Source organism: Aythya ferina (assembly GCF_964211825.1).
Source record: "Aythya ferina genome assembly, chromosome: 4".
Taxonomy (NCBI): domain Eukaryota; kingdom Metazoa; phylum Chordata; class Aves; order Anseriformes; family Anatidae; genus Aythya; species Aythya ferina.
In genome coordinates, this window is record NC_140300.1 from 63,961,975 (window position 1) to 63,967,825 (window position 5,851).

At 47.5% G+C, this 5,851-nt stretch overlaps 1 long non-coding RNA gene across 1 annotated transcript; it reads right to left on the reverse strand.

Moving 5' to 3' along the window:
• Positions 1-5,478, reverse strand: LOC311436290. Its single transcript, XR_014692726.1, has 5 exons — positions 5,286-5,478; positions 4,831-5,160; positions 1,769-1,833; positions 574-830; positions 1-373 (listed from the first exon to the last, which is right to left on the reverse strand). It is a non-coding gene; the product is annotated as an uncharacterized lncRNA (long non-coding RNA).
• Positions 5,479-5,851: the final 373 nt, after the last annotated feature.

Genomic DNA, 5,851 nt, shown 5'->3' on the forward strand with positions numbered 1-5,851 from the left:
AACAATTATAGTTTTTATTTAAAAAAAGGTACCAGATGTTTACTGCATCTTATCCAAAGGGGTTTTATGACAGGCTCGGCACACTCCCAATAGAAGAGCATCTGCGAGTCTCCAAACTGAGAGATTTCATTAATTCCTCAATAGTCTCACTTCTATAGGGGCCTAAATTTTTCTTGTTTTCCTCCAAACAGTGCAGCGGATCTCAATGGCGAGGGATTGCTACTTGTGCCACGCAGCAGCATTTCTTGGCAGACGGGGTGTTTTGCGAAGTTTTGGCGTGTCACCAGTCCTCAGCATCAGAACGTAAGTGAAGGATGCAGCTGAGTTTTAGGACTGGCAGGGTGCCTAACTTTCTATGAAGGCTGAATTGCACCTGCAGGATGGGAGACTAATTTGAATTCTCCATGAAAAAAATAAAAATAAACAACTAAAGGCCAGAAACTAATATGAAAAAGCTCATCATCACCAAAGGAATTCATAGTAAAGGAGGAAGGAGACAGTAGGTCTGCAGTGTGTACATACTCCTCAGGCCCATTCGTTAGGGATATATCTCCACTAAAAGTGTATTATTACCTGTTAGTGTGGAGCAAGACCAGTCAGCAGATGATCAAAACTCATAAGGTATTGTCACTGCACAGGAGGATGTGCCGAGGCTCTCGTCCTCCCAGTGCTGGGCAGTGAGCTGACCCTTCCTCAGCAGCCTTCATGCTCCAGGCACCTTGGGCGGGCTGGTGCTGGCTGCTGAGTCCCACTTCGGATGATTTATGAAGGCAAACAGTCTCGTGAGGCCCCTGTTTGTCCACAAGCAACACTGACACCATCATTTCAGCCTGTGGGAGACCGAGAACAGGCTCTTTCCTGGGAAACCTGCTGCAGCAGGGCCTGGAAAGCTACAGCTGCTCATAAATCACTGCAGCAGGGGAGAGGAAGAGACCCTTATGTCTTTATCAACACGACCCTTGCGTCTGTTCTTTGTCTGACAGTCATGGTTCTGCAATAAAGGCAGAAATATTGTTGGCTTCCACAGCAATTTACTACAGGGGAAAAATCAGGTAGTGGCTTCAGTGAAAGCTTGACAAGCACAACTAGCACTCAGCAGTGTGCTGAGGAAGCACAAGCCTTTACGCTACAGGGAAGGAAGGTGGGACTGCTTCAGGTGTTTTCCCTTTATTTTTCACCCTTTACCCTCTTCCCACCAGCCTCAGACCCAACCCCGAATTCTGTTTTCAAAGAAGGAAGCCTGGGAGATGTACATCCTCACTGCCTCCTTTTCCCCTCAAACTTCCCTTGGATTTAACTTATGCAGCTTCTCTGGAGTTTTGTCCAAGAGAAGGAAAGAAAAAATGAAACCAGAGGACAAACGCCTCCTGAAGGAAGGATTGCCACAGGCCAGACAGCAACCAGAGCTAGGGATCTGTGTTTTCTAGGCAGAAAAACGAGCAGCGGTGCGTTCAGAACAGTAATTTAGGTGACCAAGAGGACACACAGCTAAGTTCCTGCACACCTTCCCAGTGGAGGACTAGTTAACTGATAATTTTAATTAACCTGTTTCAAGCTCAGAGTGATTAAAAAAATAAATTGGTGGCTGGATGAATTAGAGCCAAGCCTCCTGCCCCCATCTTTCTCCTGGTGGAATCTGATAACCAGTGGAATTCCTACAACAGAGGGATAGTTTGCTCCTGTAAAAGCTTACGTGTTGTTCAGGGGCTAATTTTCAGCATCTTATTTCATTTAGAAGTAAAGACATATTGAAACACCACAAGCTCACCTCCTTTCCTTCTGAAGAGTTTGCAAAGGGGACAGCAGGGAGGCATCTTCCAGTGTCCGAATCATCTAGCAAAAGAAATACAAAGCAATGCTTTTTTTCTCAGTCCCTGTCTCTACATCTTCCCCTTTCGTTTTCTTTTTCTATGCTGACCTAGGACCTGGACTCATTTGCCAGAGCTTAAGAAAAATAAAAAATAAAGACCTTCAGAACATCACCACAATCCTTACAACCACCTCTCCTCAGCTATCAGCTTCTTCAGCTTGAGAGCACCCTGCAAGCAGTGTTTTAATGGATGGTAACGGCACACCTGTCCCCTCACAGGTGCTGAGATGTTTAGGGAGCCCTCTTCATCTCTTCCACTACTAAGAAGAGCTCAATTCTTATCTGTGGGATGGGGGACCAGCTGGTTAACCCCAGCAGATAGTATTCATCACATGAGCTTCACAGTGAGAAGTTAGTGGTGGGAAGGCAGAGAACTGAAAATACTCCTTGAGAGCTAAATTCCCGCTCACATCAATCCTCCAGATGTCAGTTTTCCTCCTGCTTTTTTTTCTTTTCACTGGTCTAGCTGAGAAGGTGCCTTCTGTCCTCAGCTGAGTGCAGGTCCCATTGCATGGACTAGTGCTGGTGAAGACCACATCAGTGCAGCCACATCCACACTGCTGGACATGCCTGTAAAAAGCCTAAGAACAACCTGTCCTTCTGCTGCTGCATACCACAACCCCTGGAAGGGTGTGTGGGGTGGCATTTGGGCTGGTCTAGCTTCAAATGCTAAAGAGCGCACATTCCCAAGGATAAATGATGAGTGCTGTTATCAGGGGAACTTTCAAAGGGCTGGTTTTGAGCCCGTCTCTGGACAGCACTGATAACCCTCGCAGGAGCACATCTCACCACTGTGAATAGGAGTGGGGACATGGTAGCCCCTCCTTACATGCTGGCAGCTGTAGCAGGAGCTGTGGGGTGCTGCACCTGTGGTAAGGTCTTCCCACTTCACCCACCTGCAGGAGCAAGCAGGCTGCAAGCTTCACTCGTCAGGGTAAATCAAGAAAACTGGAAGTAAAACTGACAGCAATAGTAATTTCAGTGGAATGGTGTATTACCAACAGTGTTATTGCATCCACCGCCTTTATTAGAGTGTGTACGCGGTGTGTAATAATGTAATTAGATTTCACAATGTGTAATAATGATTTTTATGCAACTCAACAACTGCACATTAGGGGAGGGAATTGGTTCCCATTATGGAGCCAGAACAGCTCTTGGGCTGATGCTGCATACCTGATAGTGCATCCGACAGGCCTCAGGCCCAGGCCGTACTCCAGTGGGAGATGGAGAATACCCCAGAGTGGGGATTTTATCCTCTGCAGCTCCCCAGGTGCCTGCACTGCCTTCTGCCCCACGCCTTCCTGCACTGGCAGCATCACCGGGTTCCTTATCACATCCCAAGGGACCCCGATACACAGCTCCTCCCCACAAACAAACAGCCTGAACTGTGTGGGGGAGGAGAAGAGACTTTTGCTGAGAAGGGAACATGTTTAGCTTCCTTGGGGAAGGCCATTTAGGAGCCAGGCTGTGCCCACAACAACTGAACTTGACCTGCTGGGAAGCAAATGAGGGGCACAGCATTAGATTGGGGAGGGAAAATAAGCCACCATGTAGGTGGGGGCTTAACAGGGGCCAAGCAGTGCTGGAAGCTGAAAATAGCAGAAATCCCACTCCATCAACCTCTTGGGCACGTCTTTAAATACATTTCCAAGCCTGGCCTAGCTTGAGGCAGGAGAGGGAGCCAGCAAGGAGCAAGCCACTGACTGCCTGAGGCCACTGGGAAGGTCAGGAAGAGCTGGGACTGCAGCGGGCCTGGAGCTAACAAAGGAAAAGGGAATCTTAAAAGCAGTCTTTGACCACTCAAATATGTGGATGGGAATGAGGAGACATTTCTTCTCAGAAAGAGCAGTCAGGCATCAGGATGGGTTGCCTAGGGAGGTAGTGGAGTCACCGTCCCTGGGGGTGTTCAAGGAGAGGTTGGACGTGGTGCCTGGGGACATGGTTTAGTGGGATGGTTGGACCAGGTGATCTTGGAGGGCTTTTCCAAACCTCATGAGCAGCATCCACCAGCTTGTGCCTCCAATGATGCAGTGCAGCCCTGCAGCAGGAGGGCAGTGCTCAGCTCCATGGCAAAAGCCTCATCCCTGCCCGGCCAGCGGCACCGCATGGCGCTGTGCTGTGCCCTCAAAGAAGCTAATTGTGACAACAAACATTTTACTATTTCAGAATAAATCATTTGGCTTTCCCTCCAAGCAGGCTTGTTTCAAATGCCACTTGCTCTGCCACCACTGCTAATGAGCGCGAGTTGACCCATTTATTCTCTGCTGCACTTTCCACAGCAAATCACAGCTTTCCTGCGAAGGTACAGAATACAAGAGCCACAATTTCATTGGCAAGATTTTTTTATTTTTTTTTGCTTGTGAACCCATTAGTATTTTTCCCTGAACAGTTTTCCTCCCTCGTCTTGCTAGACTGGAGAATTGCTCTTTTGCAGGTCTGTTCTTTCTGCTATTCCCTTGGCTTTGGTGAAATATATATGAGATGACTCAGAGTTTGAACTCTCGGTACATGTTTCTAATACAAAGTCTGTGTGTGTCTAGGGACTTAAGACAGATATTTAATTTTAGATGAGAAATGCTGATGACATCATGCCTTTGATTTCCTTGCTGGATGCGTGTGCAGCAAGCACATGGTGAAGCTATTCAGCCATGAGAGCCTCACAGCACTTAGGAAACCGCTTAATATTCAGGAGAGCCACGGGCAGCTCCTGGGTGGTGCTTAACAGGAGCATGCATCGCAGCATTTAACCCAGGTGAATCCACGATAACAGGCATGTAAGGGTAAAAGATCTCGCAAGGAAAAAAAAAAAAATATATATATATATATTTTTTTTTTCCTTCTAAAGACTGCTTGATGCAGCTGCTGCACGCCCGGGACACCAAAGCTCCAAGCAGAGGATGTCAGCATGGAGATCACCCACCACCACCCCACGCACCATGATACATGATTTACATACACACCCCGTGCTGCAGGGGTTGGCTTCAACCTCGCCATTGATGCCTTCAGCTTCCCACAGTAGCAGACGCCAGCAAGTGCAGCCGAGCAGAAGGGAGCACGCACACAACAGACTCACTTTTAGCTTTCAAGCTAAAAAAAGAGGCATGCCTCGATTTTATTTTGAAACATGACTAACTAAAAGCTCATCCACGTGGAGGGAAGCTGGTGAAAAACCAGACTCCTGCAGCACCACCTTTTAGTCAAGGCCATTTTGGTGACATTACGGTGACGAATCTTCAGCCTTTCCTACAATTATATACCTCCCCTACACAGCAGGCATCATCCAAAAAGATCTAGGAGAGATATTAGCATGGATAAACAGGGCATAAGACAGGAAATAAAATCTAATTGTTCAGACAAGAGGCAAACTACAGTGCTTGTACATCAGCAGGAGCAGTTAGCACGTAGCGTGACTTACCAAGGGGTCCAACATCTTCCTCATTCCTTCAAGAGCTGCAAGCACTTAAAGCACCTTCCTAAAGGATAGCCTCTGGCTCAGCCAGGAGTTACAGACATGATGCCAGCACCATCAGCTTCATTGCTTGGGTCTGCACAGGGCATCAGTGTCTTTCTTGGCATGCTGGGGGGCCTTTAAGCAAGACCCATGCCTGCTGCTGTTACTCTTATAGCTAAGGACCACAGCTGGCATCCAGGTGGGCATAGAGCTGATTAAAACAGCTGCTGGCTTTCACCTGTTCCTGCAGCTTTAAGCAAACATTGCCATTTGGCAAAAGCCATCTTTATACAGAAGAATCACAGTGCTTGCTGTTGTGCTTTTTTGTTTGTTTTGCTTCGTTTTTAAGACCTGGTCAGGTGCATCTCCTAATTGCCTTAAATTAAGGTGTAACCAACCTGGAGATTGTGGACATCGCAGGTAGAATAGTAGCTAAGTGAGAAGGAACAGTGAGAACCCACTTGCAAAGGTGCCCAAGAGACATCCCAAACAGCAGCTAAGGTCCTCTTCCAAAGGGGCAGAGCCTCTCA